This window comes from Oryctolagus cuniculus, chromosome 1 (assembly GCF_051225735.1).
Source record: "Oryctolagus cuniculus isolate XC-2025 breed Fujian yellow rabbit chromosome 1, ASM5122573v1, whole genome shotgun sequence".
Taxonomy (NCBI): domain Eukaryota; kingdom Metazoa; phylum Chordata; class Mammalia; order Lagomorpha; family Leporidae; genus Oryctolagus; species Oryctolagus cuniculus.
Genome location: NC_142867.1, coordinates 122509193 through 122533040, shown reverse-complemented (window position 1 = coordinate 122533040; position 23848 = coordinate 122509193). Strand labels below are relative to the sequence as shown.

At 49.2% G+C, this 23848-nt stretch overlaps 1 protein-coding gene across 13 annotated transcripts in view; it reads right to left on the bottom strand.

The window, feature by feature from the left end:
• Positions 1-23848, bottom strand: part of FLI1 (Fli-1 proto-oncogene, ETS transcription factor) — a 142960-nt gene that overhangs the window by 9157 nt on the left and 109955 nt on the right. The gene's annotated exons all lie outside the window — the stretch shown is intronic.

Sequence of the window (23848 nt, the reverse complement as noted above, 5' to 3'; positions counted from 1 at the left end):
GGCAGTGGAAGAACCCTGAATCTGAAGTCAGGGGCTTGGTGTGACTTCTGGCACTGATGCTGTCAAGTGCGACACCTTGGATGACTCCTAAAAATCTACACAATTTATTCACATTATGGGGCTGTTGAGTGATCAAATGAGACAACCAAGTGCAGTACCTTATGAACAACAGAAATTAGCGCAAGCTTATAAAGGAAAACACGTTATCTGTGTGGGAAACTCCTCCCAGCAGTTCAGAGGAACCAGGAGATGTGTGAATGAAATGTCTGTGGGAGATCTCGAAGCTCGGGCCTCTGATGTCCCTGGGCAGCTGTCCGCAGGCCCTCTCCCCTCCCCCCGACCCCACCCCATATCAGCACTCCACGCTGTGGAGGTGGGCTCACACTCTAGGCTGTGTTGAGTTGCACAGGCCTTCCTATGGATGGGCCTGACGGCCACAGAGAAGGGAACAGAGCCAGAGGTGGAGCTGGGCAGGATCAGGCAGTGCATGGGGGAAGAGCTGGAAGAGACCAAGCGTTGCTTCTCGCTGTCTTGGAGAACACACCACGGCACCCGAATGCCCGCGATCCCAACCGCTCTCTCCAAAGAGTCCACACGCATCCATAGCCATGCTGGGCAACTCTTTAACCAACTGGCTAGGAACTTCCTTTCTCCTGCTGGGAGTCCCATGGAGACCCAGAGCAGGAATAGCAGAAGGGCTTCAGGATACAGAATTATGACTTTCAAAGTCTTTCCGTGAACAACAAAGAAACCATAAAAACCATCCTGACAAATGGAGCGCAAACCTCATCAAACAGCGTCTGATGGGCTGAAACACAAACCATCCCCTTCGCCCCCTTCTGAGCCTCACAAACAAATTAGAAGAAGCCTGGGAAGAAGGTGGATTCAGCCCACAGCCTCACTGTTTCTGGCTCACCAGAACCAAAAGACAGGGACTGTTTTCTTGTGGAAAAATCCACGTGCAGATGCACGTTCCTCATGGCTCTGGAAAAGCCAGTTCAGTTTTAAAATTACAGTCTTCAGCCTTGGCATGAAAAGCAAAACAGAATGGGGGTGGGGGGATGGAGATGGAGAGGCAGAGCCGGGGAGGGGACAAGAGGGAGAAGACAGAGTTGTCTGCTTTTATTTTCCCCTTTTTCTTTTCCTTTCACAATTCCTTCTGCGAATAGATTCTGCTGCTTGTTTAACAACAAACCAAACAAAAATGGAAGATCAACTTGTTTACAAGTGTGGAAGGAGGTAGCAGGCACCCAGGGGCACTTTCTGAGCGGTGTGGTGGAGAAGGTGTGCCAAGTGTGTGCCAGGCTGGTACAAGCACCTGGAATCGGTGAGAGGGTTTTCCCTGGACAGGAGCAGGCTGCATTTAGACCTCCAGTCATTTATCTGGGACAAATATCGGCATTGCATTGTGTACTTTGGTCTCCAAAGAGTTCCTGGTAAATGCATATTTTATGAAAAAAACACACATTGGCTTCAAGTCTTTTTTTTGTTCATGCAGATAAGCTCACCTTGTAATTCCTTTTCTCCGGGGACTTTTGGAAGTGGATGTGAAGTGGTATGAAATAAGCATCTCATCTCTGCATTTGAATGCAGGAAGATCGCCCAGACAGTGAGGAAATCGGGGTCACGTGCCAAAGGCCCTGTAGGAGCCAGCAGACAGGCTTCGTGGCCTCGGTGACACAAACGGGGGGGCCGAGGGAGGTTTGGGGCATGCAGCGGCACCAGGCGACAGGGCCTGGGGGATAACGAGCTCACAGGGTATGTGGGACACATCAGAGCGCCTGGGTGACAGAGGCCATCCTAGCTGAACCAGACCAGAAAGTGGAATGAAAACCCACAAACTCAAGCGAAAGAAAAGAAAAAGTCACTAAATTCCAGGAATCAATGTGTGCCACCTGAAGCCTACCTTGACTTCTGGCTTTTTGTGCTGATAAAACTCTGTCTCCAATCCATCGTTCTACTCCACCATTAGTCTACTGAGGGCCTCAGTCCCTCCTGAAAGCTCTGTTTGAACCATTCAGAAGAATCATTGATTCTAAAGCTCACAGGACAGCTCTGGCTTCAGTGACCGTTGACTTCATAACAGTTCCTCCTAGTCTCTGGTTGTAGCTCCAGGGACAGAGCACGCTTGCAAAAGTTACAGAACACAGGAGAGAAGTCCCTCTGCCTACAGAGGCTGGGTGATCCCTGGCTTTCCTGTACCTGTGAGTGAGCCAGCATGGTTTGCAGTCGCTGCCTTCTCAATGAGCGTTGTAGCCCCCCGTTTGCCGCAGCGCCTTGGGGGCCTGCACAGGGATGTGGAGCTCTATCCGGGAATGTTCCAAGGCCTATGTCAGGGCAAGCCTTTGGCTGAGACAGCTGACTTGAGAAGTCCCAATCAACCTAACAGTCCTGCTGTCAGTGAAAAGGAAGTGACAGAATCAGGGAGGCCACCCAGCAACCAGTCCGAACTGTGTGCCCACTGTGAAGTTAATAGAGCAATAAACAGCCAACGGGCCATGCCGTAAGCGGGCGTCCTCGGCTGGCAGGGGGAGCAGTGGATGCTGTCAGAGCGGCAGCGACCACAAATATTCCTCTCATGTGCCTTCTAATTCCCATCTACGCGCATGGAAAATCCTACCCCTGGCACTGGAATCCACACACGACAGCCTGGGCCCATTCACTATGGAGCTGCACAAGCACACTCTGTAGGCGCTGGGGTTCCCTGTGTCAGAGCCCAGTTAAAACCAAGTGGGAAGATGGAGGAGGCCAAGGCCAAGAGCTAATGTCTAGCATTCACCTTAGAGGTGTGCAGAACCAGGGCCTGGCAGATGAGCGGAGGCACCCAAGTTGACACCCAGCATGGTGCTTGGCACGGAACTGGCTTCTCCATGTGTCAGCAATGAGTGTTAGAATTGGCATCAAAAACATGGAGACCCAGAAGCAAGTTGGCCAGCCCACCAAGCACCCATTCACCTCCCCACCCCCTTCTCCTCACTTTGCTCTACTTCTTGCCTAACAATCAGTAGTTCTTTCACGGGTGCTGCTTATAGTTAGGGTCCCTGCATCTGAACATCAGATCTACAAGGGCAGGGACCTAGATCACACTCTTCCATCTGTCTAAGCCCCAAGACGAGTGTCCAAATATCCAACCAATATTTGTGGAACAAGTGACTAAGCCAGATCAGTGTTCTCTTTCTTGCTAAGTGTACACAATGCCTCCAATTGTCCAGTCTATCTCCAGTTGAGCAGGATCTGGGGCTCCTACCCTGGCTTCTCCCCCACTGAACCAAGCCTCCAGTTGAGTTGAGCCTGGGGTGATGGGCACATGACCATATCCATAGCCACCCTGAGTGCTCTGGACAACAAATCACCCACGTGGGGATGTCAAAAAGGGTTTGGAAAATGGAATTAAAAGATATGTTTATTTTGCTGCAAAAAGGTTTGAAATCCATGCACAGATTTTCCATAGCACTCATATTTTCAGGAATTTTTTAACAATCCCTCCTGTGCATGGATTTCACATTTTCTTTTTCTTTCTTTTTTTTTTTTTTTTTTTTGCACCAAAATAAGCTTATCCATTTCCACAAACTTTTCTAAAGTATCCTTGTATTTCCCAGACAGAAGCTAAAAGCTTGTCCTCACAGGGAAGTCAAGGACTGGATACCACTCCCTGAAGTGGCCTGTGTCTTTTTGTAATTTTAACCAGGTCATTGTTGCAATGAGCGTTCGTTTATTTTCCTACTAAAAGTCACGCAAGTAAGAATTTAGCAGCATGGTCAAGTCCAGTCCCAAACACACGAACAGAAATATGTCTACAACCAACATGGAGAAGCTGGACTGGGAGCTAACTCGGTGCTCACCTTCAGGCAAAACACTATCCCTCCAGGAGCCTCATGCTGGCTGGGTCAGCCTCTCAGCCTGGCAGAAAAAGACAAGCTCCAGGCAGTAGCCAAGGGCACTGTGTGCAACAGGGTGCATCCATTTTGGGGGCCAATGCATAAGTCAACTATCCCAGAACTCCCCCGGGGTGGCAGATGGCTCTGTCTACAGCCTGACTGACAAACTCACTTTTCACTTGAGCAGAGTGACGCCGCCCCCCCCCCCCCCGCCACCTCGGCTTTCCAGAACACCAGATGACAAAGTGTCCCTGTGATTCCTTTTCAGAAGAGTCACCAAAGGGTTTTCCCTGGAGTTTCTGGCTGCAGGAAGTCCAGAGCCCAGATTTGGCCAAAGCAAAGAGACTTGAGCCTCGTTGTGGACACCCGTGACATTGCCAGCTATTGTGGATAACTCGGCCTCTGTATCTGACGGCCCCAACAGTGTCTCTGTTATGCAATATTCAGCGTGGCTGAATTTGACACTAACCCGCCTCTTGGATTCTAGGAGAGCTGCCCGGGGTAGGGAAATGGGAACATAGAGAAGTTTTTCTGAAAAGTCTCTGTTGGAAAGGGCAAGCTTTCCCTGGACGTGACCCTGGCCTTGCAGGGTCATGTCCACCCCATGACCAGTGCTCACCCAGCTCGTGAGTGATGCTTCAGGCTGGTCCTGGAAATAGGGCCAGGGGCTCAGGGAAGACCTCTCTGTCGCTCTGCTGCCTCCTGGTAGCTGTGTGAGGCACACAGCAGCCAACATGCAGCTCTCCATTTTGCCTTGACCTCACCCAGAGGCCAATGCATCAGTGACATTGCACACAGAAGCCTCTCTCTTCGTCCCCTACCACATTTGGCCTCCCTTGCGATGACTTGGTGGAAAAAGATGAATTTTCCCTGAAACCTCTCCTCGCATTTCTGGTGACTACTGAGAAGGCTGGCAGAGTGCACCCTGTTTATCCTCGGGAAGCCCTGCTTCTGAACACGGAGCTCTCGCTCCAGCGTGGGCGAGGCTGGCCCTGCTCAGAGCAGAGCGAGGGCTCCAGTCGTCAGCTCCAGACCTCTTTCTGGAAAGAGTGAGGATGCCAAGGGAGAGATGCTCAAATAAACGGGAGCCCTCTGACCTCACGCCCTTGACTTCCAAGAAAAAGTCAGGTTCCATCAGGCAGCCAAGAGGAGAATGCAATGGCCCGCGGTGGCCTTTGTTTGGGGGCTGTCGGACAGGCTACAGCTCAAACCCCACTGGCTTAGGAAACACTCTGAAGTCCTCGTGTCCTGCTTTTCAGCGGCTTCCTCCCTGAAGGGGAGCAGGCTTTGCTGGCCTTGAGCCGCGCTCAGGCTGCTTCCTTCTGGGCTCTGCTTCATGCTGTGCCTTCTCCTGAGTGCACCTGCTGTGCCTCCTGAGCCTTCCAGCCCACAACCCAGCCCAGCTCCCCAACTTTCACCATGTCTGTGCAATCCCTGCCCATGGCCCTGCCCGGGGCCACATGAGCCTTGATTCCCTCTTGCCTGGAACTCAGGACCTGAAGCAAGTGAAGTTTATGTGGGGTTTGGGATGTCTTTGATGGGTCTTGGTGGTTGCATATGACCCGGTGCTTGGGATCACATAGCCCTGGATTCTAATCCCTGCTCTGCCCTTTACATTTGGTCACATTCCTCAGTCTTTCTGAACCTCATGGTTCTGCTACTCTAAAAAAAAGCATTAATGGGGCTGGTGCTGTAGTTTAATGGGTTAAGCCACCACCTGCAATCCCATCATCCCATGCGGCTGCCCCACATGGGCTGCTCCACTTCTGATCCAGCTCCCTGCTAATGTGCCTGAGAAAGCTATGGAAGATGGCCCATAAATTAGTTCACATACATACATTAACTGATTTTTGACAAAAGTATCTGGACCATACATTGGAGTAAGGAGAATCTCTTCAATAAATTGGTGCTGGTAAAACTGGATGTATATATGTAGAAGAATGAAATTGGGTTCATACCTCTCACAATATACAAAATTCAATGCAAGATGAATCAGAGATCTAAATTTAAGGCCTGAGACTCTGAAGTTGCTGGAAGAAAATGTAGAGAAACCTTGCACAACATTGGTGTAGGTGACAACTTCTTGGACAAGACCCCCAAAGCACAGGTAACAAAAGCAAGACTAAACAAATGAGATACCGAACTCAGAAGCTTCAGCACAGCAAAGGAAATGATCAATAGAGTGAAAAGACAGCCTACAGAATGGAAAAAATATTTGTGAGCTACCCATCTGATAAAAGACTAATATCCAGGATATGTCAGCAACTTAACCCAGTAGCAAAAAAAAAAAAAAAAAAAAAAAAAAAAAATCAAGCCAATTAAGAAATGGGCAAAGGGCCTCAATAGATAGTTCTCAAAATAAGAAATAAAAATGTCCAACAAATAAATGGGAGAACACTCAACATCACTGGCCATCGGGGAAATGCTAGTCAAATCACAATAGCATATCACCTCACCCCTGTCGGAATATCTAATCCAAAGGGTAGAGAGCGACAAATGCTGGCGGGGATGTGAACAAAGGGGAACACTTATACACTGTCTCTGGGAATGTAAATTAGTGCAGCTACTATGGAAAATGGTGTGGAGATTTTTTTTTTTTTTTGACAGAGTTAGACAGTGAGAGAGAGAGACAGAGAGAAAGGTCTTCCTTTTTCCTTTTTCAGTTGGTTCACCCCCTCAATTGGCGCTGTTCCGATCCAAAGCCAGGAGCCAGGTGCTTCCTCCTGGTCTCCCATGTGAGTGCAGGGCCCAAGCACCTGGACCATCCTCCACTGCCCTCCCGGGCCACAGCAGAGAGCTAGACTGGAAGAGGAGCAACTGGGACAGAATCCAGCACCCCAACCGGGACTAGAACCTGAGGTGCCAGCACCGCAGCTCACTGATTTCTTTAAAAACTAGAAATAGAGTTGCAATATGATCCAGCAATCCTGCTACTGGGTATATACACAAAAAGCATGGACATGTTTTACCGAAGAGATACCTGCACCACTGAGCTCATAGCAGCACTGTTCACAATTGCCAAAATATAGAACCAACAAAGGTGTCCTCCATCAGATGAATGACTAGAGAATATGTGGTATATATGCAATGGACTATCTTTCAGCTGTAAAAAGAACAAAATTCTACCACTTGCGCATGCTACCGGAGGACATCAGGTTGAGTGAAATAAGCCAGACTCAGAAAGACAGATACTGCATGTTCTCCCTCACATGTGAGGGCTCAAATTAGAAAGAAAAAGAAATGTCTGTGTCTATCAGTATCACTGCAAATATAGTCTTGCAAAACTTTGTTTTATACCTTGGTGAAACCAGTGGTTAGGAAGAGCATGCAACAACAGCCTAATGATCTGTGGTTACTTTAAAGTTACTGTATGTGGGTGAAATGGTCGTTTTTCTATTCAATTATTGTTTACAGCCATTGTCTATATTAATACTAAAGTAGGGACTTTTTGCTTCTTTCTTGTTAGACTTCTTATTCAGTGAAGCAGTAGGCCTTTTTACTGGAAATTTAAAATATGTAAGATCTTAAAAACTAAAAAAAAAAAAAAAAAAAAAAAAAAACCAGAAATAAATGGAGGAGGAGGAAGGGAAGGGAAGGAGAAAGGAAATATAATTACGTCCTTAGAATTGTATCTGCAAATCACACTGCATCTGATAAAAACTAATTAAAAATTGGAGTTAAAAAATCAGAAAACACACACATGCAAGCGTGCGCACACACACACACACACACACACATCCTGGATCACGTTTCCTGTGCTCAGGGACCCTGTCCTGGACTCCAAACACAACCTGCCCTGCTGTGTGGAGCATAATGGAGGCACTGTGTAAGATATTATATGCGCAAGAGGGAAAGAAGCCATGGGAGCAAAACACTTGAAAGAAACGGATGGTTTTTTAAAATATGAAAGGCATGGAGCGTTAAGTGGCACCTTCGCCCGGCACGGCCCTGCCACAGTCACGCGAGCCTCGCTGACTTCTCTTCTCATTCTCCCGCGGGCTCCGAGTCCAAATGACGCAGATGTCTAAAGGACCTATTTATTTTGATAAGGCCTCAAAGTGGGATTTCTGAGCCAGCCGTATGTGGAAAAGCAATTCATACTGACTAGATTAATTGGGTATTTGCCAAAGCCCCCCTCCACGTTGGCCCTCATAGATGCAACTAAATTGCATACTTCTTGGGTTAAATCTGCCTCAGGTTTAAAAGGATTCCAGGTAGGAAAAAGAAAACATAACAGTCCACTTAGGTAACCAGACTTGAGGATAAATGAGAGGCAGTCTTTGCTCAACCCCCTCTACCCTGTGGAGAGCCCTGGTCTGACCCTCTGGTGCTGAAACGTTCCCAGGAGGTAGCCACCCCTCCCTCGTCCGTGCTGTGCGTGCCTAACAATTCAGCATTTGCATCCTTTGCTGGCGAAGCTCTGCAGGTCTCAGCTCTCTGGTGCGCTGTCCCCTGTGTGCTACCCTTGACTTGCCATCTTCTAGTGTAACTCACTGTGCATGCACTTCCCGTGCCGGAAGACAGTCTTTCAGAAGAAAAAGACTGTATCTTAATCTCCTTCGTTTCTCCTCAAGAACTAGTTCTTGACCTTGTCCCGGCCGACACCAGCTTGTCTGACATTGTCTTCCCACAAGGTCATTCATTCAACCAAGTTTTGCTAAATGTCTACTGTCATGCAAGACACATTGAGAATACGGTGATGGCCAGATAAACACCTTTTCTCTGTGGGGCACACTCTCAAAACCATAGTAAACCACATTGTATGCTACGTGGTGATGAATGCTAAGGAGGAAAGGAAACCAGGGGAGGTGAGTGGGCAGTGCTGGGCTGGGACGGCCCCACTGAAAACACAAAATTTGTGCATATACTTTTTCGGTCTACCAGTATGAAAACAGAGCTCGGTGTAGCTCCATAGTGTTCTCTTGAGCAGTGACTGAAACGCCCAACATTGTTCTCAAAGCCTGTAGGGAAAGTCAGTTCCTTTTGATTAGTTCTTCATGTAGAGCGAACTGCTTTATCTTGGAGCGCAGAAAAAATAGCTAAAACAAACAAACAAACAAAAATCCTGATTAGCATCTCTTTAATGCTAGGCTAAGGAATAGTGAAAGGTAAGACAGAACCCCAGTCCATCACAGTCAGTCTTGGATGAGTGTTGTGGTGCAGTGGGCTAAGCTCCCACTTGGGATGCCTGCATCCCGTATTGGAGTGCCTGGGATACAGTCTCACCTTTGCTTGCTATCCAGCTTCCCGCCAGTGTGTACCTTAGGAGGCAGTAGATGACGGCTTAAGTGTTGGCACCCACATGGGAGACCCAATAGGATTCTAGGCTCCTGGCCCCAGCCTGACCTAGTGCCAGCTGTTGCAAACATTTTGAGGAGGGGAACCAGCAGATAACATCTCCCCCCACCCACTTCAAATAAATAATCAAATAAATAGACTGTTAAAAAAGAAAAACAGAGAATCAACCCGTCTTTGCCTATTTAGAATCAGGGGGTTGTCCAATCTACAATCTTAGACTCACACTGATTTAGGATTGACATTCCAATCACAAAATTCAAAATCCCCACATTTACTATGACTCGCATGTCGCCCTGTGGCTGAAGCGGCCCTGCAGGAAAGGACGAATCTTGAGTCAGAGACGGAGAGAAGTGGACATGTGAGTTCATCCCGAAGGAAAATGCGTCTGCGGCGGCCCAGCAGGTGAGCATAAAGTACTCCAACCCCTGAGCTCTGCATCCACACAGTGGTTAAGAGAAAAAGAACCGCCAGCCTCTGGGAGGCAGAATGTGGTCTCACTTACACCACAGAGACTCCTTTTCAGACCGGAAAGGACCCCCAGCATTATCTAAACCAGACATGCAAATCAGCACACACTTGGAGGCCGAAAGCCTCGGTGACAGCATCAGGTGGCCATGTAAGGATCTTACAGACACTGGAACTATGACTCACAGCCTCAAAACTGCCTTCCTCTAAACTCTTCTAGGACTCCGAGCAGGACTGATCATTTATTTTGCAGGCAGGCCAAAGACTTTTTAAGACCAAAGATTTTTCAAAATTACACCCAGAGTTCATCTCTTTGCAACTGTGTTTCATACATCTTATTAAGCCTAGGACTGCGTGTTATTAGAGCTCTTAAATATCTCCATGGAAAGAGATTCCATAATTTCTCTTTAGTCTATTCCACACAGAGAAGTAGCTCATTGCGAAGGAAAAAACTCTGTATCGGAGGCCAGCACGCCTTGGTTTCCCTCCCATCTCTGCCAGGGGTGAGTGGTGTGAACTTAGGCAAGTGACTTAATGTCTCTGAATCTGAATCTGTAAAAGGCTGACATTGGAGAGAAAATAATTATTCCTAAATTTAAGAGTCTGGAAAACTAAACAGTGCATTAAATCCTCACTGGGATCGTTAGAGAATAAATGAGATCGTGTGTGTGAAAATGTTTTCTATACACCGAAGTATCCTACAGAACCATGGCTGCAAATCTCTCAGAAGTTTAATTCATGGGAAATAAGTACGTAGTCATTCTTGTGTCAACCAAAGCTAATTTCTTCTGGTTCTTTCTTCAGTGGAGCAGAAGGACTGAATAAATAATGATTTTCTATAAAGACTTACTTATTATTTCTTTGGAAGGCAGAGTCACAGAGAAGAGAGAGAGAGAACTCTTCCATATTCTGGTTCACTCCCCAAGTAGTTGTAATGGCCCATGGCTGTGGCATGCCAAACCCAGGAGCCCAAAGATTCTTCCAGGTGTCCCATGTGGGTGCAGGGGCCTAAACACGTGGGCCATCCTCCTTGGCTCTCCCAGGCGCATTAGCATGGAGCTGGGTCAGAAGTGGAACAGCCAGGACTCAAACCAGCATCCATACTGGATGCTGGTGTTGCAAGTGGTGGCTTAACCCACTACACCACAATGCAGGCCCCCTGAGTAAATAATTAAGTAGGTTGACAAAAACTAAATTTTCCTTTCTGGTGAATCCATCAGCTGTCAATGGCACGTACTGAATACCTACAGCACTGAAGAAGGGCTGTAGGGCAAAGTTCACAGTCAAAGGCCACCAGGTAATCTGTAAGGAGGTCTTACATAGCTTGTGAGTGTGGTGGGATTCAGAGAAGAGACGAATCCTTAGGAGTAAGGAAAAATATTTCGGGCAAGCGAGACTTGAGTCAGGCTTTAAGGGTGTGCTGGATTTTAACAGATAAAAGAATTGTCCTGCCTAATTTCATCCTTTTCTCTTTAGAAGAGGCATGTTCAAATTCTTGATCCTTGATGTGGGAGCCCACAGATCCCCAAAACCAGAGCAGAAAGAGCCACTCACAGGCTGGTGAGTGCTGCTGGCCCCAGCATCACTTCCTCAAAGACTCTCCTCCCACAAGGGTTGTTTCATGAGCAATAAGCTCTTAATTGTCCCAGGGGCTTCTCTGCACAGAGGGAATGGTTACATCCATGGGAAAAGCTTGGGAAAAGTTTTCGTGTTAAAATAATGGATGATGGTGGCCGGCGCCGCGGCTCACTAGGCTAATCCTCCACCTTGCAGCGCCGGCACACTGGGTTCTAGTCCTGGTCGGGGTGCCGGATTCTGTCCTGGTTGCCCCTCTTCCAGGCCAGCTCTCTGCTGTGGCCAGGGAGTGCAGTGGAGGATGGCCCAAGTGCTTGGGCCCTGCACCCCATGGGAGACCAGGAGAAGTACCTGGCTCCTGCCATCGGATCAGCGCGGTGCGCCGGCCACAGCGCGCCTGCCACAGCTGCCATTGGAGGGTGAACCAACTGCAAAAGGAAGACCTTTCTCTCCGTCTCTCTCTCTCACTGTCCACTCTGCCTGTCAAAAAAAAAAAATAATAATAATGGATGATGCTACTGGTACCTGGCCTTCCCAGGAGGGTGCCCCATATCCATATATCTATGTCAGGCAGGAAGACAGCCTTCTTTGTCTCCCTGTCCCAGTGGAGACATAGACAGACAGACAGACAGACAGGAGGACAGAACTTGGTCAATGAGCATGAGACTAAACAAATTTCCTTTAAATATTGTAAAGCATGTACAGTCCCCCAAATAATCCCCTATCAAGGAACTTGCAAATCAATGTATTAGGCAAAACAAATGCATTTGGAGTATGCTGGGTTGAGAAGGCCACCTGCGGGTCATCCTGAGCACTCATGGACCCATTCTTGTCCTCCCTACACCAGCCATGAGGGTCCCTTTTAGTTTCTGGATTAGACCGCAAGCCATAATGAGCCACCCTGAGGCCACTTTCATTTTGAATCTTAACTCTGCTCCCTGGAGTGGGGTGAATGCCCAAGTCAGAGCGAAACCTGGCAGACCTGCAACAGTAACACAGAGTCTGGGGATGAATTCGAAAGGTGAGGCTGAGTGGCCACTGAGAAGTCAGCTCAAGTGCACTGGAGTCTGCTCATGGAGGGCTCCCAGGGATGCCTCCCTGGCAGTGCAGAGGCGCAGTCGAGAGGGGCTGAACCCAAGGGAAGGGGGCTCGGGGTGGCCAGGTGGTCCCGAACTACATCCCTGCAGCCTCGTGCCTCTTCCTTCCCCTTCGAGATTACTCAGCATCATTTTCCTTTATTAAAACGCAGTGGGGCTCACATATTCCTTGTCCGCACCACGAACGTACAGAGCGGGTGGGTGACTATGTGTCCATTTCTCGGGGGAGCATCTAAGAGCAACCCTGAGATGTGTGAGCCACAGATGTGCCAAGCAAGGACAGGGCAGCAGCATCGGACTACGTGAGCAGCCAGGAAGGGCACCCTGGGGCCCTCCTGGCTCCAGGAAGAGAACGGACCAGCTGAGTGGTGGCTCCAAAAGGAAGCTGGTGCCAAGTGAGGGAATCGCATTTCCCCACCCCTCCACCACCTCCAGAATGTTGGGTCTCAGTGGAGGGGAGAGGAGGGGGAGCCTGTTAGAACCAGTGGGAGGAACTCTGTCTGAGCACACGGAGCCCAGCTCCCTCCTGTTCCTTCCCTTGCCAGGGGCACAGGTAGACTTCATAGGTGGGTGCAGTGGCGGGACCACCCTGGAAGGTGCCTTGAAGATGCTTCTCTGGTAGTTCTGACATCCCTTCCTTTTTTAAAAAAATTTATTTATTTATTTATTTATTTATTTATTTATTTATTTGAGAGGAGAGAGAGACACACACAGAGACAAAGAGAGCTCCCGTCTCTAGGTTCATTCTGCAAATACCTGGACCAGATAGAGGTCAGGAGCCCAGAACTCAGTGTCCCACATGGGTGGCAGAGATTCAAGTGCTGACTCCTCACCTGCTGCCTCTCAGGGTGGGCATTAGCAGGAAGCTGGAACCTGCAGCAGAGCTGAGACCTGGACCAGGCACTGCAGTATGGGATGTGGGGGTCCCAACCCAGAAAGTTAAGCACCAGACCAAACGCCTTGCCACTCGCCATCCTTTCTCTCTCCTGCTGGAGAACCACACAGCTGTGAGCGTGAGTCAAAACGTTCATGGAAAATGGAATTAAAAGATAGGTTTATTTTGTTGCAAAAGAATTTTGAGACTCGCGCCTCGTTTGTTACACCACTCATTTTCCGTGGCCTTTCTGAAGTCCCCTGTGGGCTGCTCCTAGGGGCAGTGACTGCTTTCCTGGAATCTGAGGGAAACTTCACAGCTCGATTTATTGGCCCACCATCCAACCCCTGTCCTCATATTTAAATTTAAATTTATTGCAACCCTTATTGACGGTGCTGCTTCATAGAACACTTCCTTTTCTAAATCTCTTTTTTTCCCTTCATCCTTGTGAATGCAGTATTAAACCCAAGAGGAAATGTTGTGCAATATGTCCATCACACAGCATGACAGTGAGAAGAACAACGCTGAGAACCCACCCAGGGTTCCCCTTGAAATGGCATCATGCTGAGCGCACCTTGAGTCAGGCTCTTGGTGTTTGGGACATTACAGGAACCAGTGAATCTACCCCATGGTCCCAACCACCAGATGACATCAGCGATCTAGAGGCAATGGGCCTTTGGAGGGAGCGATGGATGCGGCAGGAAACATAATTTTTGGAGCCGTGTCGCTGCCTGGCTGGGAAGAAGCTGCAGGAAGCCACTGTCCTGCCTCCTCCCAGCTCTGAGATTTGGGCTTGCCTGATCTGTGCCTGGATTCTCAGAGCGAAGGAGAACGACACCAGTACTGCTGAAGTGAATAGCAAAGTTCTTGGCACACGGCAGGTGCTCGGTACGGCTTACTCGTCACAAGGGTGCATAAGATAGGTGAGGAAAGGAGGTAGAAGGGAACAGGAGGGCCGTGTCCCAGGATTCCCTGTCGGGGCTCGGCTCTGCCTCAGCCTCTACGGATGGTATGGTGGGTCCACACGGGTAGGCTATGAAACCCAGCTTGCGGCAAGCAGGTCAGTGGCTGGAGGAGATTTAATGCCACCGTGGGATTGCAATCCGGTCTCCGGAACTCCCCGTATTCCTCAGGGCTAGGGCTGATCAGAGCTGCAGAGGAATCCCCGGTAGCTGCAGGGAGTGCACATTTAGGGCGAGGCAGAGAGGAGAGGCCATACCATGCCAGGACCTGAGGTGGATGAAGCCCAGTTCCCTGCTCTCAGCATGAGCGCTGGTTTTACACTGAATGCTTGGGAGTGGCTTAAGGCATGTGGCTTGTGATTTTCATACAGGCACCCACCCAGGAGTCTCCACCTCTGGGGCACCACAAGTCCTGCAAGGTAAAAGGCTATTGTGCTAGGATATGTGGAATGCTAACTCGGAGAAACAGTGGGTGCAGCACACCCAGGGCGTTGGAGACCAAGGCGAGGTTCTGCCTTTGGACCCAGGCCTTGAATGGTGAACACAGTTTCCTAGAACAGGGAGCTGCAGGGGTGGGTGGTGAGACATGGGAGGGAGGGTCCACCAGGCAAAGGGAGAATTGCAGATTGAGTTGGAAGAGAGACCAGACAGGAAACCATTCACATCTGAAGGACAGAGCCTTTGGTCAGGACCCAAACAGGCAAAGCTGTCATATATCTGATCTGTAAAGTTCTCAAGATGGTTCTAGAACAAGTGCCTCTAGCCATCCCTCTGTAGCCTTCAGATAGGAGCCCACTGGAAGGCTGGGTGTGTCCCTTACAATCCTCACAACACGGCATCCAAGTCAACAGGGCCCACCCAGTGTGGCCCCGCTCCCAGGCACAGCAGCGTGCCCTTGAACCGTACGTGGTCGTCCACAGTGGTACCTGCTCCCCCACACAACCTCCCCCCACAGGAGGCTGCCGGCACATGCCTTGCTTGGATGTTCACAAGCATCTGGGTTCCCTCCATGCTGAAATGCGTGGTGCTGCATTTCTTTAAAACCATCAGTCAGTCAATCAACAATCAACACAGAAGCTAAGGAGAATGATGGATCCTTGGGAGGTATTTTATTCATGTACGTTTCCAGGGAATTCTCAAAGGAATACAAAATATACACACAACACCTCAGCCCTCCTCTGAGGCATCTAATGAAGCAGAGGCATTCTATTAGAATCATTTGCCTCATTATCCTGCAACAAATTTGCACTTGTCTTAGGAAACAGGCTAACTGTTTCCAATAATTTAGAGAAAGTGTGTCTTCGTAGCTGTGTAACCCACACGTGTGCAGTAACAGCGCATGCAGCATACCCGCAGAAAGAAATAACAGTTCTTTTACTTAGAGAAAGGAAGGATAATGGTTACTTAGAAAGTGTCCCAGACAAGCTGTCAAATTGAATTCAGAGAGCTGGAGTTTGACTCCGGGACAGGGCTGGCTAGCTAAATTCCCTGGGGGCTGGGGTTTCCTGCCTGCTACAGCTTAGAGACAAGGATTCTTTGTTTCCAGCTCCCTCACTCTTCTCTCTCTCTCTCTCTCCTTCCCTGCCCCCCCCATTCCCTCTCTCTCTCTCTCTTTTTCTGTCTCTCTGTGTCTCCTAATCTCTCTTTGGTGGAAAAAAAATGCAACTCTCCAAAGAGGGTCAGATAGAAAGCAGAGAAAACATTAACTCTGGAATTTCAAAGGAAAACAATTAAAAAAAATAAAATGGAGAGCGTAAGCTACCGTCTATTCTATAGCCATAAATCTTGCCTTTGGACCTCAGAAACAGCACGCACACCCAGATGCACGCATCCGGCAATCCTCCTCGTTTTTGCTAAAAATGGACCAGGGGTATTTCATCATGGAGGGAAAACACATAACGACACACACTCTTCTTAACAGGCTCTCCTGGGGGCCTCAATCCCCTCACATTTTAAGTGCATGTTCGTTGACACAGACGGAGCCCGTGGAGCCTCACAACCTGCTCCATAAGAGATGTTATTTACTCCCTATAAATAACAGAGATTACCTCACTGTATTACCGGCCTTTTCCTTTGGGTACACGTGTTCCAGACCAGCCCCCACAGCAGCTACCCCATATGAGGTGAGGCACAGCCTGAGCTCCAGACTCACCCGCCCTCGCACACATACACACACACACACTCACACGCATACATGCACATGCACACATATGCGCGCACACACATGCATACACATACGTGCACATACACACATGCACACCCACACACATATACACACTCACACGCATACACACATGCACGTGCATACACACATGCACACACGTGTGCATACACACATAAACACACGCACATGCACATGCACACAGGATGCTCCCAAAAGCCTACCCTCCCAAAGTGCTGCAAAGTCTGGCTCTCATTCACTGCACAGTACAGAGGGTGCACAGCTAGGACCCAAGAGTCACTGCTCGCCTGCAGCTCTGCCACCAATACACAGCTTCTGGGGCATCCCTTATGCTATGGAAAATTTCAAAGACATGTAAAAGTTGAGAGAAAAGGCTATTGGAGCACCAGAGGGCCCATCATCCTATGCTAATAACTCAGCACTCGCAGGCAGTCTTAGCTCAGCCCGCCCACACCCACCCTGCTCACCCAGCCCTGGTGCTTTTTCAGCAATCCCTGGCTCCTGGCTCTGCCTGCCGAGTGTCCTGCCACACCTGAAGTGTCCCACCCGAGGCTCTGCCCCTCCCACCCATGCCACACATGGAAGCTGTGGTTGTTCCCACGGGGGCTCGCCTGGTCCCATCCCCAACACTGGACCTGGAAACTGCCCCCAGATCTGCACACTGGTTTCGTTGGTATCCACACCCTCCCCACTTCTCAATGTCCACTGCTGGCTCTGTCTTTCCAGAGGCCTCTGTCTCTCACTCTGACCCCTAAAATCAAATCATGAACAACTTGGGAAGCTATCACCCACACCCTACTACTCAGACTTCCTCACCTGTCTGTCTGTCCGACTGGGGACCCCTTGAGGTCCCAGCCTGGAGCTCTGCACAGTGTAGCTTCTTAACAAATAAAGGGGTGATTGCATGGAAGAGTGAATGAATTCAAGGCATGAATCAGAATTTAGACTGCAGTACTGTGTGTCTGCAATGTTCGGCAATATGTAAATACCTCCAAATAGGGGCCAGCGCTGTGGTGTCGTAGGCTAAGCATCCACCTTCAGTGCCAGAATCCCATATGGGCCCTGGTTCATGTCCTGGCTGCTCCTCCTCTGATCCAGCTCTCTGCTATGGCCTGGGACAGCAGTGGAAGATGGCCCAAGTCCTTGGGCCCCTGTACCCGCATGGGAGACCTGGAGGAAGCTCCTGGCTCCTGGCTTTGGATCAGCACAGCTCCGGCTGTTGCAGCCATTTGAGGAATGAAGCAGCAGATGGAAGACCTCTCTCTCTCTCTTTCTCTGTCTGTGACTCTGCCTCTCAAGTAAATAAATAAATCTTTTAAAAATGTAGTTATTTCCAGTGACGATGCTAACTACTACTATAATTCAGTTGTAATACAGTAGGACATTTTATTGTTCTCATTATTATTACTATCACTATCCAATGGCCGCCGCAGCCGGCGTGCTGCGGCCGGCGCACCACGCTGATCCGATGGCAGGAGCCAGGTACTTCTCCTGGTCTCCCATGGGGTGCAGGGCCCAAGCACTTGGGCCATCCTCCACTGCACTCCCTGGCCACAGCAGAGAGCTGGCCTGGAAGAGGGGCAACCGGGACAGAATCCGGGGCCCCGACCGGGACTAGAACTCGGTGTGCCAGCGCCGCTTTCATTCAGCACTTGGTGTCTCATTTACATTGTGCTGATTTGTGAGTATTACACCATTTCTGAAGGGACACTATAATTATTCTGCTTTTATGAGGGGACTTCAGAAAGTTTGTGGGAAAATGGAATTAAAAGATGAGTTTATTCAGGTGCAACAATCTTTTGCAATCCATGAGTAGGAGGTCTTCGAAACGTCCATGGGAAATGCGTACTATGAGAAAACAACTGTGCGTGAAGTTCAAAGCTTTTTTGCACCAAGATTAATTTATCTTTTAACTCCGTTTTATGTGAGCTTTCTGAAATACCCCCCTACAAGAGGAAGACCCGAGTGCCTTATCCAGGGTCACAGTCTGAGCCCGGAGCCCCAGTTCTATCAATCGTTCTAATCCATAATTCAATTTCTATCAATAAGTTCACTCATTAAGTTCCAATGCTTAAAGACAAGGTCAAGGTCTGCTTGGGAAAACTGAGAGTCCTTACTAAAGAACGGTCCAGACGTTGTCAGATGCTTGTTTTAATTAGCTTGTGCTGATGATGTTGGAAGAAGCCTGGGGCAGGGCCGGGGTGGAGAAGGAAGAGCCAGACTTGGATTTGAGTCCTGCTCTGTCCCAAGCCCTGGCTGACCTCAAATGAACCCTGTAACCTCTCTGTGCCTGGTTTCTGAGCATGGAGATGACAAGGATACAGGCATTACCATCTCGTGGTGATGCCAGGAGATCATGGGTGGGAAAACGCTTGGCAGATAACAAAGGCCTACAGAAAAGGGTTGTTCTTGTGTGCACTGCTGCAGGAGCCGGGCCCTGGTCAGCAGGGGCTCCGGTGCCTGTGAAAGACACAGAGAGGTGGCCTCTCTCCCTTGCCTTCCCGCACTGAGCCAGAAAGCAGACAGACTTTTTATCCATTAGCCAAGCGGCTGCTGGAGATGGGATTCCACAGGCAGACACAAGCTGGGCTGGGGCTGGGGCTTAGGGTTTTCCCATTCAGCAGCAGGCCCTAGGAGGCTCCCGGCTGGGGCTAGAAGCTCAGTGCTCCATGAGACCTGGGCGGCTTTATGAGTTCCAGGAGTTAATAAACAAGGAGCTCAATATCCTCTGTCTTTTGAACAGTCAGAGGTATTTAAACAGATTCAGCATGAGCAGCTAAGGAAATGAGGGCTCAGGCATGCAAAACAGCTCTGAAGGAGAGATCTGCTGATTCTTGCAGACTCCCAGTCCCGCGGAGCACCTCGGGAAGGCCCCAGGGCAGGATCTGCCCAGGAAAACAAAGCAAAGCTCTGACCTGTGACCAGGGCAGCCGGGGCTTCTGCAGCCCAGGGGGTGGAGAGGAGGGGTGGAGATCCAGAGTGTGGCTCCTTGAAACAGCCACTTCACTTCTAGAACCCCACTGTAGGGTCCATGTACTAATGCCATGCTCGCTTTGTAGATGACTGGATGCAGACAGACACAACAAGAGTTTCTGGAGCCAGCATTGTGTGCAGCAGGTTAAACCATCACCCCATGTGTAAGCACCAGTTGGAGTTCTGGCTGCTCCACTTCTGACCCAGCTCTTGCTAATGAGCCTGGGAAAACAAAGATGATGACCCAAGTGCCTGGGTCGCTGCCATCCGCATAGTTGACCTGGATGGAGTCCCAGGCTCCTGCCTTCCGTCTGGCCTAGCCTTGGCCATTGTAGCCGTTAGGGGAATGAAACCAGTGAATGGAGGGCTTCTCTCTGTCTCTCCCTCTCTCTCTGTTGCCTTTCAAATAAATAACATAAATCTTAACAAAAAAGAGAGGCAATGCTGAGATGTCAAGTTGTCAAAATCAATAGAACAAGATCAATGACAGTGATGAAATGAACTAATTGCCATCATACGGTCCCATCACTCACCTATACCCTCATCAATTTACCCACAGCTCCTTCTCTCCCTTGTCTAGGATGATAAAGGGCTGGGCAAGGTCAAGCTCAAGTGCTCAGCATGTGACAAAGCAAACCTGGACCAGCTTTGCCACACCTCTTTTCTGTCTCTGTGGTTTGTGCTGGGAAGTAGGGCTTCTCAAGGCCAACTGTAGCCTGGAGAGGGTTAGGAACAAGTTCAGTGCTTGGGTGGGGGTGGGGGGGGGGGTCACCTGGAGATGCTGAATTAATTGTCACGTTTGGGCCTGGGCATTTGTATTTCCTAACTGATAGGTTTGCATTTTTGTTTTAGTAAAATATACACAGAATGGACCATTTTAGCCATTTTAAATGTACAGCTCTGTGGCCTCAAATGCATTCACACTGCTGTACAACCAGCAGCACCAGCCACTTCTAGAAATTTCTCAAATTCCTGTACTGGAAATCTGGCCCCATGAAACAGTAACCCCCCCACTCTGCTTCCCCAAGCCCCTGGTACCCAGCATCCTGCTTTCTGTCCCCCTGAATTTGACTAGTGACCTGGTACAAGTGGAGTCACACAGTGTCCTGGCCCATCAGTGTTCCCCCAGCCCTTCCTGTGATTCCCTGTGCAGTCAGGACTAGGGAGCAGTGCCAAGCACAAGCATAGGCTGTGCACGAGGTCATCTCTGTGCAAAGAGAACAGTTAGGGATACGGATGGAATGACAATGGGAAAAGTGCAAGGACAGAGAAAAAGAATGCAAAAAATTCCAATTTCTGGCCAAATCACATTTAGGCCATGTATTGTTTTTGTGAAAAAGCAGCCAGGAAGGAAAGGCTGTATTCTTCAGGAAGCCAATCCACAGGGAGGGATTTTAAAAATATATCTGAGAGGAAAAAAGGGGCGGGGAGAGTGAGAGAGAGAGAGAAAGCGTGAGAGAGCACGCAGCTAGCTCTCATCTGCTGATTCATTCCCCAAATGTGAATAACTGGTAGGATGGGGCCAGGCTGAAGCTGGAATTCAATCCAGGCTCTTACATGGGTCATAGGGACCCAACTACCCAAGACATCACCTGCTGCCTCCCAGGGTCTGTATCAGCAGGAACCTGCAGCCAGGAGCCAGAGCTGGGAATCAAATACCAGGCACTCTGCTGTGGAGTGCAGTGTTTTAAGGGTGTCTGAACTGCTCTGTCATATGTTTCCTGAGCTGGGGATTCTAAATCTGTAATGTGAGTCTGGGTTCTTGCTCTACTGCTGAATAGCTGTGTGCCCTTCCATGGGTGCACACTTGCTATTACAGAACCTCCATCTCTGTGTCTGCACAATGGAGATACAATGCCTACCTCACAAGGACGCCGCAAGGCACAAAAGCAAAGCACGTGGCAGTGTCCAATGTACTCACAAATGACAGTTGTGGCTGCAGCCTCCACTTTGTTTTTTCAGTGCACTAACTTTGATAATGAAAGCAAGCGAGAGAGCATTACTCCGGCTGGGTCCAATCCACATCCACAGAACACGTAAAGGGCTTAGTGATTGTTGTAAATTAATTTTTAAAACCCAGCCTTACTTCCCTTAGAGGTTGCAACCATTTTCAAGAGAAGCTGGAAGAGCAATTATACCATTTTAGAGTAAAAAGGCATTCTAATTTGATAAGTGCTTCGAAGACACATTAATAGACATCCTCACTTCAACGTCTCTCCTTTGTGCTGATGCCAGCACCTGCCCTCGCTGGAACACACACACACACACACATACACACATGTATGCGTGCACACACACACACACAGCTCTAGTGCTCTCTATGAACCCTGGGTTTGTTTGGGGCTGTGTGTGCGTCTCATTCAAAGAAGATGGAGCCAAGGCTGCACGATGTCTTCTCTTTCTTTTGCCATTTAATATTTAAAAAAATAAAGATAGCTATTAGAGCACAGCAGATGAGAGGGAGGTGGGGAGGGCAGAGGGGAGGGAGAGAGAAGCTGGTTGGCTTTGTCTTGCTAATGTGCTTTGTTGTGTTGCACACTGGGTCCCTGGGTCATTCAGACAGATTCAGACCACCTCTTAAGGGGGGAGATGACAGAGGAGCAAGACAGCTCAAGTGGAGAGCTTTAGTGGGGACAAAAGGTGCACCTGCAAAGCGCAGATTTAATCAGCTCTAAGGCCAGGGCCGATGCTGAGAGATAAGTGCCCGCACCACCTGAATGAGGCCCTGGCCACGTGCGTTTGCCTGGATACTACAGTTAATTCATTTCAGAGAGCGGTTGCTACCCACCAAGAGCGAGCTGCTCTGGCAATCAGCCCGAGTAAGCCAGCGGTGTTACAAATGTGCTGCCCAAACACAGTAGAGCCCAAGGAAGGAAACAGAATCGCAGGTAGAGGAGGGCGCTCAGTGCTGAGACCCTTGTTGACGAAGGAGTTGTTTAACAACACACTGCCACTTAGCTAAGCTGGTTTCTAAACTAAAACTTGTATTTTAAGTCCAGTATCAGGAAATCTCCCATTGGCTCTGCCTCAGAGATTCACTGGCTCATTCTGATGTTGTTTATGGCCCCTCCATTCTTTCTTCCCTCCCTTTCCCTCCAGTGGTTCCTTTCTTTCTCTCTCTCTCTCTCTCTCTCTCTCTCTCTCTCTCTTTTTCTCTCTCTCTCCCTTCCTCCCTTCCAAGAAGTAGATCCCCAACTGCAAATGAAATGAAAGCCAGTTTGCTGGGGCCGGCGCCGTGGATCACTTTGTTAATCCTCCGCCTGCGGCACTGGCATCCCATATGGTCGCTGGGTTCTAGTCCCGGTTGCTCCTCTTCCAGTCCAGCCCTCTGCTGTGGCCCAGGAGGGCAGTGGAGGATGGCCCAAGTCCTTGGGCTCCTGCACCTGCTGGGAGACCAGGAAGAGGCACCTGGCTCCCGGCTTCGGATCGGCGCAGCGCCAGCCATAGCAGCCATTTGGGGAGTGAACCAACGGAAGGAAGACCTTTCTCTCTGTCTCTCTCTCTCTCACTGTCTATAACTCTACCTGTCAAATAAAAAAAAGTCAATTTGCGGGGCTGGCGCTGTGGCACAGTAGGTTAACGTCCTGGCCTGAAGCGCCGGCATCCCATATGGGCGCCAGTTCTAGTCCTGCCTGTTCCACTTCTGATCCAGCTCTCTGCTATGGCCTGGGAAAGCAGTAGAAGATGGCCCAAGTGCTTGGGACCCTGCACCTGCGTGGGAGACCCGGAAGAAGCTCCAGACTCCTGGCTTCAGATCAGCCCAGCTCCAGCCGTTGTGGCCATCTGGGGAGTGAACCAGTGGATGAAAGACCTCTCTCTCTGTCTCTACCTCTCTCTGTAACTCTGTCTTTCAAATAAATAAAATAAACCTTAAAAAAAAAAAGCTACCACCTGATAGGAGAATGAACTCTGATGATCTATTGCACAGTAAGGTGGCAATAGTCAATAATAATGTGATGCGTATTTCAAAATAGCAGGCAGAGGGGATTCTGAGTGACTGTACTATACAGAAATGAAAGTTTAGGGGCATAGATATGCTAATTGCACCACACACATATGCACTGAAAAGCCACACTTTACCCATAAATGTGTACAATTAGTGTACCCTTTAAAAATGTCACTACTAAAACACGTAAAGCAAATCAAAGCAGAGGGATTCTGGATGCCCGTGGCGCCCTCATGCTGGGGTCCTGGCTCATCTCCCTAGACACCAAGAGCTGCAGAGCAGAACCGGACTCTGGCAGGAAACCCAGGCTCACGGGATGAGGTGATTTCCCAAAGTAAGCAAACGATGCCCCGACCTCCGGTCTCACGTGTTTGTCACTGAAACACATTTGCTCTCTTTTAGACAGCGTGCAGCCTGTTCAGATAAATCATCAAGTAAAATGTGATGCCGACTGTAGGATGGATCAACAGACCTTCGAAATTTTCACAGCAAAACCCAAGAAATCTGATTTGGGAAGGACAAACAATAGCAGAAACAGAACTGGCCCAGGGAAGAGCAGGAGAGAAAGAGGCAAACGAAAAGCAGAAATGTTTACAAT